Source organism: Eufriesea mexicana, unplaced genomic scaffold (assembly GCF_001483705.2).
Source record: "Eufriesea mexicana isolate 0111107269 unplaced genomic scaffold, ASM148370v2 scaffold2964, whole genome shotgun sequence".
NCBI lineage: Eukaryota > Metazoa > Arthropoda > Insecta > Hymenoptera > Apidae > Eufriesea > Eufriesea mexicana.
The window spans coordinates 63,421-76,348 of NW_016911017.1; the positions used below are offsets into that span (position 1 = coordinate 63,421).

Below are 12,928 nucleotides of genomic sequence, written 5' to 3' on the forward strand. Positions count from 1 at the left end.
AAAGATTTAAATAATTGCCAATATTTTTCAATTTCCTGAATATATAAAAAATATCAAAATTATGGATATTTCTATATGATTAGTTAAATAGTAATTAAAAGAGGATTTAAATAATTGTCAATATTTTACGATTTCCTGAATATATAAAAAAGAATATCTAAAAAGAAGAATATATTATTGAGAATATATAAGGATATATAAGAATATAATTAAGAATATATAAGAATATCTAAAAAATAAGGCAAAATTCTGGATATTTCGAGATCTGACACAGCACTCGAGTCAAGCTAGGTTTCTTTATGAATTTTGACACGCCGAGTTCAAAAGGTCCGCCATTATCGCGTTTAAATCAATGGAAGATGGAAGACCCATAGACCAATCTTCCGCCATTTGCACAAACGAGTCGCGACGAAGCCGAAAGGAAAGTCGGTCCCTTGAAATGAATTCGAAGAAATCGAAAACTCCTCGCACAAAGACCAAACCTGGACTGCCGATACCGACACCGAAGAATGAACACCGCGGCACTTGCACCGTGAGCGGAAACGCGTCGGGACAAAGAGCAAAGACAAAAGCGAAGCGGAAAAAAAGACAGGCGCGATCAGTTCGCCTTTTTCCAAGGATATTCCGCGGTAACGTGACACCGGGTGGAAAAATATCGCGAGTTTCACGATCCCGACAAAGTGGCTTTGATCCTTATCGATGCCGTGCCCCATCCTCGCGGATCGCGCCAGCCTTAAAAAGCTCCGTAACGTTTAGCAGTTTCGAGTTACCTTTGGGATTCAAAAGGGCCCGCGGCGCGCTATCGAGCGCAGTCTAAGCAAATATACCGCGAATATCCGGAATCGTCCTCGGAAATGGAACCTCGCCGCTTCGCGTGTGCCTTCCAGGCTTCGAGGAAATTTCGCGGACAATGCGAGCGGAGGTGCAGTGGTTCGCGTGGATCTGCGAGATGTCCGGTAATAAGAGACACTCGGGCGGTGCTTTGAGACCTACCCGGAGATGTCTGGCGGCCTGTGATTTGGCTATTCCCTGTCAATTGCTCCGCCAATTTGGTCTGTATTTTCTTTTTATTTTTTATTCTTCGTTTATAGTGGTTGTTGGACTTTGCTTTGGGTTAGAGCGAAGGGATGAAAGGAATATAGGTGGCATTGAGTTTGAAAATTCTTTGTAGCACGTTTTATCGAAGAAAACGAGGATGCGATATTTTGACAGGAGCTGGACGATGTTTGTTCAGAGTAATCTCGATTCGATCTTGATTTTGAGTTTGATTGTACTACTGTAGTGGAACAGGGTTACTTAACCGTTTGAGTGCCACGGGTCATTATTGTTTCCCAATCGATATTTGCCAAGCGGCGCGATAGCGCTTCTCATATTCCGCGTTCACCAACCGAGCGCGCTGATTGTCAGCTTCGCAGCTCAGAGCGCTGGCACTTTTGGACACAAAATAGAAGAAGCGCGATCGCGCCGCTTGGCACTCAAACGGTTAAGGAAGTGGATACTTAAGAGATGAGGGTTATATTTCCTTCTTTCTTGATTTCTGGGAATTTTTAAAGAGGATTAAATAATTATTTACGGAATTAAAAAATTTTGGCACCATTTGGTAAGAGTGATTTGTTTTAGGCCTTGATTTTGAGTTTGATTGTACTACTGTAGTGGAACAGGGTTACTTAAGGAAGTGGATACTTAAGAGATGAGGGTTATATTTCCTGTCTTTCTTGATTTCTGGGAATTTTTAAAGAGGATTAAATAATTATTTACGGAATTAAAAAATTTTGGCACAATTTGGTGAGAATGACTCGTATTAGGCCTTGATTTTGGGTTTGATTGTACTACCGTAGTGAGACAATTAAGGCTTTGACAGGTTTTGTGTGTCAAAAAGCTCAGTTATCGTTTGTTTTAATACTTTGAAGCTTGATACTTGACAGATGGCGTGTGTTTTCTTTGTCTTTCTCGGTTTCCAGGCATTTTGTAAAAGCATTAAATAATTACTTACGGAATTTAAAAAATTTGACACCATTTGGCGAGAGTGATTCGAGTTAGAGCTCAATTTTGGATCTGATTGTATTATTATAGTGGAACAATTGAGGCTTTGACAGGCTTCATGTGTCACAAGCTCAGTTATCGTTTGTTTTAATCCCTTCAAACTTGGCATTTAATGGACGGATTGTTTCTTCTCTGTCTTTCTCAGTTTCTTGACAATTTTTAAGAGAATTGGTAGCTATTTTTTATAAAATTTTGCAAAATTATTTATTCACCTGTGTACTATTTCTTAAATAGAAACGAGACCACTCTCTTCGGCCATTTTCTTAGTTTTTCTTTTACTATAATTTATAATGATCGGTCCTATCTGCCTATGTTTCCTATATTTGTTATAGTCGTTAATTCAGTTTTGTTTAATAATATTTTATCATCTGTAGTCTTTATATTGGATTTTCGTGGATGGGACACTGAATAGCAAGTTCAACTTTACTTTTTGAATCTATCTGTATTACATTTTGCAATACACGTTTATACTCTACGTATTCACACGATTGTCTATCACATTGTAAACATGCTATGTAACAACAACCATAGATGTTGCGATAATGATAATTGCAGAGCAATTATCCGTCGTTCAATTCCTACATTTTATCACGAATTAAGGATATAATACAAACTTCCCACTTATCTTTCCACATTTGTAACGTCGCTCGATAAAAATTCAAATAAAAATGTAAATTTACGTGGCCCCTCTGTAAAGTGTTAACACTAGAACCAAACATATCATATGCAGATAATAATAACCTTAGTGGTACCACGAAGATAAGTAAATATGTTAATTACAGCTCTATCTCGACACGAATTGACATTAATTTTATTTTAGAAACAGGTACATGTTTCTAGTAATTACAGGAAGGAAAATTCCGAGACCAGTCTTTTTGACTGGATTGCTAATTCCAGTATTAAGTAACGAATATGAGGTAACAACTAGATTCGAAGTAACTCCACGCAACATATCTAACTGAACTACACGTAATTCTCTTTTCTCGTTTCACTATATATACCTAGCTCACCATTGAGCTTCGAAAAACATATCAGAAAAGTTTCGAATTGTTATATCTTGACAGCGACAAAATCTTCGATAATGCACCGGGTTAAAAATAAAAGTAGAAATAAAAATAAAAATTAAAAAAAGAAAGAGAAATTTATTCGAAACTATAGAAATCACTATTCCTTTATTTAATATAAGACTATTTATTTTGGAATACATCTAGTCTGTATTATACCACTGAGCTTAGAAAAAAGTATCAGAAAAGCTTCGATTGTTATATCTTGACAGTGACCAAATCTTTAATAGTGCAGCGGGTTAAAAATAAAAATTAAAATTAAAATTAAAATTAGAAATAAAGAGAAATTTATTCTGGAATATATTTAGTCTTTATTACACCATTGAGCTTAGAAAAAAATATCAGAAAAGCTTCGAATTGTTATATCTTGACAGCGACCAAATCTTCAATAATGCACCGAGTTAAAAAATTAAAATTAAAATTAAAAATAAAGAAAAATTTATTCGAAACTGGAAATCACTATTCCTTTATTTAATATAAGACTATTTATTTTGGAATACATATAGTCTGTATTACACCATTGAGCTTAGAAAAAAGTATCAGAAAAGCTTCGATTGTTATATCTTGACAGCGACCAAATTTTTGATAGTGCAGAGGGTTAAAAATAAAAATAAAAATTAAAAATAAAGAGAAATTTATTTTGGAACATATCTAGTCTGTATTACACCACTGAGCTTAGAAAAGAATATCAGAAAAGCTTCGAATTGTTATATCTTGACAGTGACCAAATCTTCAGTAGTGCAGCGGGTTAAAAATAAAAACAAAAATAAAAATTAAAATTAGAAATAAAGAGAAATTTATTCTGGAATATATCTAGTCTTTATTACACCACTGAGCTTAGAAAAGAATATCAGAAAAGCTTCGAATTGTTATATCTTGACAGCGACCAAATCTTCAGTAGTGCAGCGGGTTAAAAATAAAAACAAAAATAAAAATTAAAATTAGAAATAAAGAGAAATTTATTCTGGAATATATCTAGTCTTTATTACACCATTAAGCTTAGAAAAAAAATCAGAAAGCTTCGAATTGTTATATCTTGACAGCGACCAAATCTTCAATAGTGCACCGAGTTAAAAATAAAAATAAAAATTAAAAATAAAGAAAAATTTATTCGAAACTAGAAATCACTATTACTATATTTAATATAAGTCTACTTATTCTGGAATATATCTAGTCTGTATTACACATGCCTGTTCTGTTCTTACAGTGCTATAAGTACCCCTTTTCCGTCATATATGCCGTTCCCTGCACGAATCAATTAACTCCACTTTTCGAAAAATCTGAAATTTCAAATAAATGTCAAAGCACTTGATACAGTCATACCTTTCTACATTTAAAATTTTTCAAAAAGTGGAATCAATCGCTTTACGCAGTGAACAGCTCATAATTGTAATAGATACTAATTAGTCCAATCACCCCCCTAGAATATCGACACAAATCGGTACTTACAATTAGACAGAAAACAAATGTATATACATACTGTACGTATACTCATCAGAAACCAAAAAATAAATCGCAAAGAAACACATAGTGTGATCTCAGACTCGGATGTTCACGTCAGGTGCGAAGTCTGTCAACTGCGCGTCGATAGCGGAGGATTAATAGTCCATATAAATTAGCAGGTGATTTACATGGCGGAAGTCGCGGAGCGAGCCCACGAGAACTCGTTCGACTGTTTAAGAACGCGTTGCACGGCGTTTATTAGCCGAACGCGCCGATATCGTTCGGCGGATTATAAATATTAATGTCGCGCGTAGGTAGGCCGGGCGAAAGAATTTTCACTCGTCGCTCGCAATCTGATCTTTATTGCACTTTATTGCTGCCCGCTCTAATATTCCCTCTCACGCACACCGCCTATATTTTGCACCTGTTTTCCTCCCCCTCCCCGCCACCCCCCGTCCCCGGTGGCTCATTCACTCGCACACCCGTTCCGCCAATCACCGGCTCACACTCGCTCCTCCGCTAATCAGCAACATCGACGACCCCCCTCGCGATGTACCCCCTTTTCACCGCCATTCATCCTTCAATTTCAAATTTCGCCGCCTTTGCGTCCTCTTTACAGCGGATTTTAATCGAATAACGATTATTACGCGTAACAGGTACTACGCGCGTAAGTGATTCGCGAGATTGAAATTTTGTTTAACGCTGTACCTACCGCGACTGGTCCAATGACCGGTAGATGAGAGTATAAAGGAAGATACTTAAAATAAAATGGGCAAGGGATGACGCCGAAGAGATAATTTTATGTATGTAGAAGGAAAATTGCGAAAGAAGATAGCCATCGCGAGAACCTCGAATAAGGAATTTTTAATCGAAAATTTTTTAAATCGTCGGGTTTAGAGGTAATTGCGATTCGCGGGAATTTGGATGCTTTGAATTTTGTTTCGGGATTTTCGAATATCGTGTTTTTGGGCCAGATTTTGGGGCTGAAGAATTGGAATTGGGATTCAAAATTTGGGGAGATTTCGAAATGTTTGGGACTCGAGTGGGGAATTTAAATTTTTAATTAGAATTCGAGGAAATTGGTGGCTTCGAATATTATTTCGGGATTTTCAAATGTCGTAGCTTTTGTCCAAATTTTGCGACTGTTGGCTTTCGAAATTGGGATTCAAAATTTGGAGATGTCGAAAGGCTTGGAACTCGAATCGGGAATTTAAATTTTTATTTGGGATGTACGGGAATTGGAGGCTTCGAATTTTATTTCGAAGCTTGCAAATGACGAATTTTTAATTTTGTTATGTCTCCAAATTTTGAGACATGTAGTGGTTCGAAATTAGAATATTGGGAGTTTTTTTTGGATCAGAATTCACAATTTGAGAAGATTTCGAAATACCTGGAATTAGAATCAGGAATTCCTCAAGGTCTGAAATTTTTAGAATTCGAATCCAATCCTTTCTGAATTTTGAATCTCCCAGAATTGGAAACACTCGAAGTTTAAACCCAAAACTTCCTAAATTTTGAAATTTTTCGAATCTAAATCAAAAATTGTATAAACTTCAGTACTGTGGAAATTGAAAGTTCTCTAATAACGAAACTGGTACACTCGTCCCCAAAAGTTCGTAAAATTTCTGAATTTACGAAAAGGAATGCAAATCTTGTAAATTTGAAAAAATTCTAAATTTCAATTATGTGTTTCGGGGTTTCGAGGTTTCGAGAGATCAATTTTCCCAGTAGAAATGCACCAGTCATACCAGATGCAACACCGACAGTCGTATTCGAGCATCCATATGGACGAGTTCGATATATTATAGAAACATCCTGCAGAATTTTTTGTCCGAATTGGAAGTTCAGTAGCACCAGTGACGGAAGGCTCACGGGGAAAATAGAGTCCCGTAAAATGTCCCACTTGCCTCCTTTTACCATATTCTTCGAGACATTCGTCGGAGTCATCCATCACCCGTTCCGGCATTCCTCTGTCGGGGTGGCTATAATTCCACCGAATAATGTTCCCTTTTACGCCATAGGGCTTGATGTATCGCCTGCGAAAAGAAACAGGAACTTCGTCCATTTCACTTGCAGTGGTATTAACAAACGAATATCAAACCTACCTAATGCCACAACCCCCAAGTCCCATGTAAACCCTCCCAATAATACACCCTTATTCGATCTTGCGTGTGCGAGTCAAATAAAAATTCGAATATCTTTCTTATTTTTCTTCCTCTGCAAAAATGAACCCTAATATGTATAATATTAGAGACTCGATTATCCGGAATGTCCAGTTAACCCTTGGATGATGATCTCGGTGCATTTGACAAACTCTGGTGATGCTTGGCTTTGTCCAGAAAATTATTTCAGAATATATTACACTGGTTTTTAATTGATATATTTATTATTTATTATTTTTCTTTCATAATGATTGACAGTCAAATTGACAACTCTACTTCTTGGCAGAAAAATAAAATGCAAAATAGGAGTACAGGGAAATTCAAACGTATGTCTGTTAGAGAAATATAAAATTCTTGGAAGGTACACCGTCTACGTGGAAAGAGATCAGGAATCATGCTAAATTCTTCAAGGGTTAACCGGTACACGTGCCTGAATTAATCATCAGCAATTGTCGCGAAGTCAATTTAACTCTTCGAGGCACACGATTTCAAAGAAACCCAAGTTGCACAGGACATTACAGAATAATACATATATAAACTCATTATGCAACTAATGTTTTAAACAAAAGTCATTGAAAAATCTTTTTACTCAAACATTTCCATTAAAAAATTTCAAATAAAATATTAAATAATACAAGTACGAGTAGCTTTAATTTTCCAAGGTGCATTAAAATATATCTAATATATATTGAAAATATTATAAAAATATATTAACCCTTTGACTGCTATGTCGAAGTCACATGTTTCGTTCAGGACGCCATGGTGTATTTTGTTAGTATTTTTATTATTCAAATTTTGTATCGTTAGATGTGTTAAATAAAGATAGAATATTATGCGTAGTTCTAATCTAATTATTGCCTCGTATTCGTTCCCTAAAATTCCAAGGTTTTAAAGGAAACTCGAATGCAAAGGGTTAACCAAAAAATACCAAGCCAAAAGACTGATGCATATTCATATTTAATTTGATTAGGTTTCAGTGTACTTGAATCTCATTTAACCCTTTGACTGCTACGATAGTGTGCCACCAGATGCAAGATTTGTTTTAATATATTTTTAATTGACGTTCTAATAAAAATTTGTAATTGTTCAATGGGGCACTTTTTATTTCAAAGTATTTTCTAATTACTGGTTATATTCAAAATGCACTAACTGTCAATTTTTATTACTTACTTACATTAACTCCACTAACTCCAAAGAGTTAAATTTTTAATTGGGATGTACGGCAATTGCAAGTTTCGAATTTTACTTCGAAGCTTGCAAATGACGAATCTTTAGCTTCGTTGTGTCTCCATATTTTGAGACATGTGGGGGGTTCAAAATTGGAATATTGGTATTTTCCTAAATTAGGATTCACAATTTGAGAAGATTTCGAAATAGCTGAAACTCGAATCCTAAATTTAAATTTTTAATTGGGATATACGGGAATTGAAAGCTTCGAATTTTATTTCGAAGCTTGCAAATGACGAATCTTTAGCTTTTCTATGTCTCCAGATTTTGAGACACGTAGGGGTTAAAAATTGGAATATTGGTATTTTCCTAAATTAGGATTCACAATTTGAGAAGATTTCGAAATAGCTGAAACTCGAATCCTAAATTTAAATTTTTAATTGGGATATACGGGAATTAATGACTTCGAATTTTATTTCGAAGTTTGCAAATGACGAATTTTTAGTTTTATGTTGTCTCCATATTTTGAGACATGTGGGGGGTTCAAAATTGGAATATTGGTATTTTCCTAAATTAGGATTCACAATTTGAGAAGATTTCGAAATAGCTGAAACTCGAATCGTAAATTTAAATTTTTAATTGGGATATACGGGAATTGAAAGCTTCGAATTTTATTCCGAAGCTTACAAACGACGAATCTTTAGCTTTTCTATGTCTCCAGATTTTGAGACACGTAGGGGTTAAAAATTGGAATATTGGCATTTTTCCAAATTAAGATTCACAATTGGAGAAGATTTCGAAATAGCTGGAACTCGAATCGGCAATTTTTAGAATTTGCATCCGAACCTTCTCGAATTTCGAATCTTCTCCAAGTTTAAATCCAAAGCTTTCCGAATTCGGAAGAGATACGATATAATCCAACAATTTTATTTTACACGAAATTTACTTGACGCCAAAAAATCGCTTCCACAGTGATAAACGGTATAACATGATCCAAAACGATTCTCCCCTCTCCTAATCCCAAGTGCACGAGCGCCAGTCATCCCCCAAGCCACCCCCAATTCTTCCATCCCCCAATTTCTCCCTGCTACGACATCACGGAGCAATAGCCGGTGTACGGTTATGGTTAGTTGGTCGAAATTTTGCGTACAGTCCTCACGGGAAACTGTTGGGTCGATAGAACCGGCACGGACGGAAAGCTTCTCCAAGGGAGGGTTGATGGTGGGTGGAACGACGGTGGTTGCGACGCTGGAGTGGCGGCCCTATCGACCGTGTGGCAACGAGGAACGTCGTCACCGCACCATAAGATTTCCCCTTACGGTCTTCCCGTCCCGATGGTGTCTGCAAGGATACCGCATATTTCCTACTGGCAGTTGAAATTTTTTTTCCCGGATCAATACCACCACCACCACCACCACCTTCGGCACCATCGGCGGCGTCAAGGGGTATTCAATTGTGCTTTCGTGCCGGATAGAGAGCCCCGTTCGTCTTCATGGGGTCGGGACGCGATTCTCCCGGCACTGTCGGCGAATATAGGCTCTCCTTTGAGTTACGTAACGTGTTTCTTACCTCGGAGGAGCTTGGTGACAAGGGATGCCGAGGGGTGGTCCGTTGCAAAGAGTTAAGTGGTTGGTTACAGATGCTTTTTTCCTCGTTTCCACGCGAATATCGCACGGCTGGCTTTGAAATCGTCTCGAGGACAGAGTCGCCTTTGTGCCATTGTTATTCCGTTCTTGCGGCTCTTCGCTAATTGTTCCACGGTAATTGAAATCTCGTTTCATCCCTTTGCTATTGGCAGTCCGATATTCCGTTTGCCCCCCCGTTCGGGACTTCGATCAAGTATTTCTCTACTTTTTATCCGATTCTGGTGTAAGACAGAAAATGGGTACCATAGTGGAAACAATTGTGGTGTGCTTTTGTCAAAAAATTATCAAAAAATCACGCCAGTTTTTTGAAATGTTTGAATATAAGTTTCCGATCCCTTCGGTTATAATATCGTGTGACACTCGTTGTATGTAAATCTAGCCTAATGTGTGATATCACGGATAAAAGGGGTGGTTTGTAGATAGGGTCCAACGAAAAATAATTAATTTTCGCTGATTTCTTTTTGTCTGAGTCACGTGTTATTCTTTTTGAGGTGACAATGCTAATTTACTTTAAAACTCGCATATAGATTTATAATAATAAAATTCAATGAAATAAATATAACACAGGTTGAATTCTACCACTGTAAATTACTTAAATTATTTTGCTAAGAATAAATACAAGTTGACATTCAATAAATTTGAAAATAAATCGAGTGCAAAGAGTACTTTTTAGTACTTTGTACTGGAGAGACACTTCTTAGTTGCCATTTGATAAAATTTCGAAGCTTGGTATTAATTAATATACCAAATTTAGGTTAATGTAACAGTGTGCGAGATATCGAAATTAACACGTTGAATTCCATGGGGGTCACCTCATTTGGTGGTGGCACCACGAGGTCCAAGATATATATAATTTAAACAAATGTCAATATTTAGAAATTTTTATTATTACCATCGTTAATTCAATGATGACTCCTGCCGCAATTGACATGTCAAACATGGTTATACACTGTAACTTATCTATTGCAGATAATATTTCAACATTATATGTATCGTATAATAGAAAATTCATAGTGTTAAATAATTCTATCGCTTAATTATTATACGATTTCTTACTTACTGTTAGAAAAATATCATCAGTCTTATGGCAGAAAATTTTTTAGTATATACCTCTTTAGTCAAAGAATGGTCGAGTGCAAAGGGTGTTAAATTTCAAAATGAAAATTTAGAGTTGGTGAGTGCCACAACTTGAAGTTCAATTTATATTGTACGACAAGGGGGTTAATAATAGAATTATCGATCTTCGATGTGTAGATGATGTACTATATATAGATGGTAATAATAATAGTGTCGCGAGAAGGGTAATATAGAAATGTCAACGTCAATTTTATCAAAGGTGATTGAACGTTTGCAGTAAATATAAAAATAAGGTATAAAAATTTGTTCTGGCGGGTAGGGTGATTCTAGTAGGAAGATGGCGAGTTAATATTAAGGAAAATGTCTGGAGTTTCCAACAAAGCTTTACACCCCTGTGCTTCATCCGCGGAGTTTCGAACAACTGGGGTGACCTCTTATGGCGACAGCAAGAAGGGTAGTAATTGAATCGAATATTTATATGTTGATCTAATTTGTCATACTTATCTCCAAGCACCAAAGTTTCTACCCAAGTTCCAAACTTCTTTGGAACACAGAAATTACTTCGGCCCAACTACCCTCGTACATTTTATATACAATATGCAGATCACCTATTTAGAAGTTAGTGAGAAAAGAAATAAACTTTGAGAAGTTGATTATATATGTATATATAGTATAATATGACAGAAATTATTGCGAAGTTAAGTGAGAAAAGTGACAGTGTTGAATATAGGATTTTTAATGGGAGGTTTAAATTTAATATTAATTTCGTGCGAAATCAAATCTATAACCCCCATACTCGTTGGGTGCACTAGTGTCCACTTTAGTGTCCGCAATTGGGGACTGTATCTGGAGACTAAAGTGGGCAGGTGCTTCCACGAAATAAGACGAAGATCAGTGTCGAGAATTGTCTGATAGTCTACCTCAATTTTAGGTCCCATTTTCAAAGCTTACCGGAGACAGCACTGGCTACTAAGGCGGAGAAATTTCGGACACTGGAACGGACAAATTTCGGATTCTAAAGCGGGGAAATTTTGGACATACAGTATGTAAATTTCGAAGTTCTTAAGTAGGAAAATTTTTGACTTTCTAGTGGGAATATTTTGGATTCTAAAGCAGGAAAATTTCGGACATTCAAACGGACAAATTTTTGAGTCTGAAACTGCAAATTGTAGTCTTTATAGCGGGAAAATTTCGGGTATTATTAAAATGGGCGAATTTCGAACGCTATAACGGCCAAATTTCGAATTTTAAAGCAGGAAAATTTTGGAAATTAAAGTAGGCAAATTTCGGACGTCAAATCAAGGAAATTTTGAACACCAAACTGGGGAAATTTCGTATACCAAGCTGAGTAAATTTGAGACACCAAGTCGGGGAAATTTCGGACACCAAACTTGGGAAATTTCGGACTCCAAATGGAGGAAATATTGGATACCAAACTTAGGAAATTTTGGACACCAATTTTGGGAATTTTCGGACACCAAACTTGGGAAATTTCGGACTCCAAATCGGGGAAATATTGGACACTAAACTTAGGAAATTTCGGACACTAAATCGGGGAAATTTCGGACTCCAAATCGAGGAAATATTGGACACCAAACTTAGGAAATTTCGGACACCAAACTTAGGAAATTTCGAACACCAAACTTGGGAAATTTCGGACTCCAAATTGAGGAAATATTGGACACCAAACTTAGGAAATTTCGGACACCAAACTTGGGAAATTTCGGACTCCAAATTGAGGAAATATTGGACACCAAACTTAGGAAATTTCGGACACCAATCTTTGGGAATTTTCGGACACCAAACCTGGAAAATTTTGGACACCAAACTTGGGAAATTTCTGACACCAAACTTGGGAAATCTTGAACACCAAACTTGGGAAATTTCGGACACCAAACTTGGGAAATCTTGAACACCAAATCGGGGAAATTTCGGACACCAAACTTGGGAAATTTCGGACACCAAATCGGGGAAATTTCGGACACCAAACTTAGGAAATTTCGGACACCAAACTTGGGAAATTTCGGACTCCAAATTGAGGAAATATTGGACACCAAACTTAGGAAATTTCGGACACCAATCTTTGGGAATTTTCGGACACCAAACCTGGAAAATTTTGGACACCAAACTTGGGAAATTTCTGACACCAAACTTGGGAAATCTTGAACACCAAACTTGGGAAATTTCGGACACCAAACTTGGGAAATCTTGAACACCAAACTTGGGAAATTTCGGACACCAAACTTGGGAAATCTTGAACACCAAACTTGGGAAATCTTGAACACCAAACTTGGGAAATTTCTGACACCAAACTTGGGAAATCTTG

General features: G+C 36.6%; 1 protein-coding gene across 2 annotated transcripts in view; it reads left to right on the forward strand.

Annotated features, from left to right (window-relative positions):
* The window catches only part of fz2 (frizzled 2), a 106,753-nt gene that overhangs the window by 26,370 nt on the left and 67,455 nt on the right, over positions 1-12,928 (forward strand). The window contains exon 1 of one of the 2 annotated variants that reach the window (XM_017904562.1): positions 11,572-11,644. The exons of the other annotated variant lie outside the window; for it this stretch is intronic. The gene's annotated coding sequence lies outside the window, so the exon portion shown is untranslated. Of the gene's footprint in view, positions 1-11,571; positions 11,645-12,928 lie in introns of those variants that run through there. 2 annotated transcript variants of the gene reach the window in all.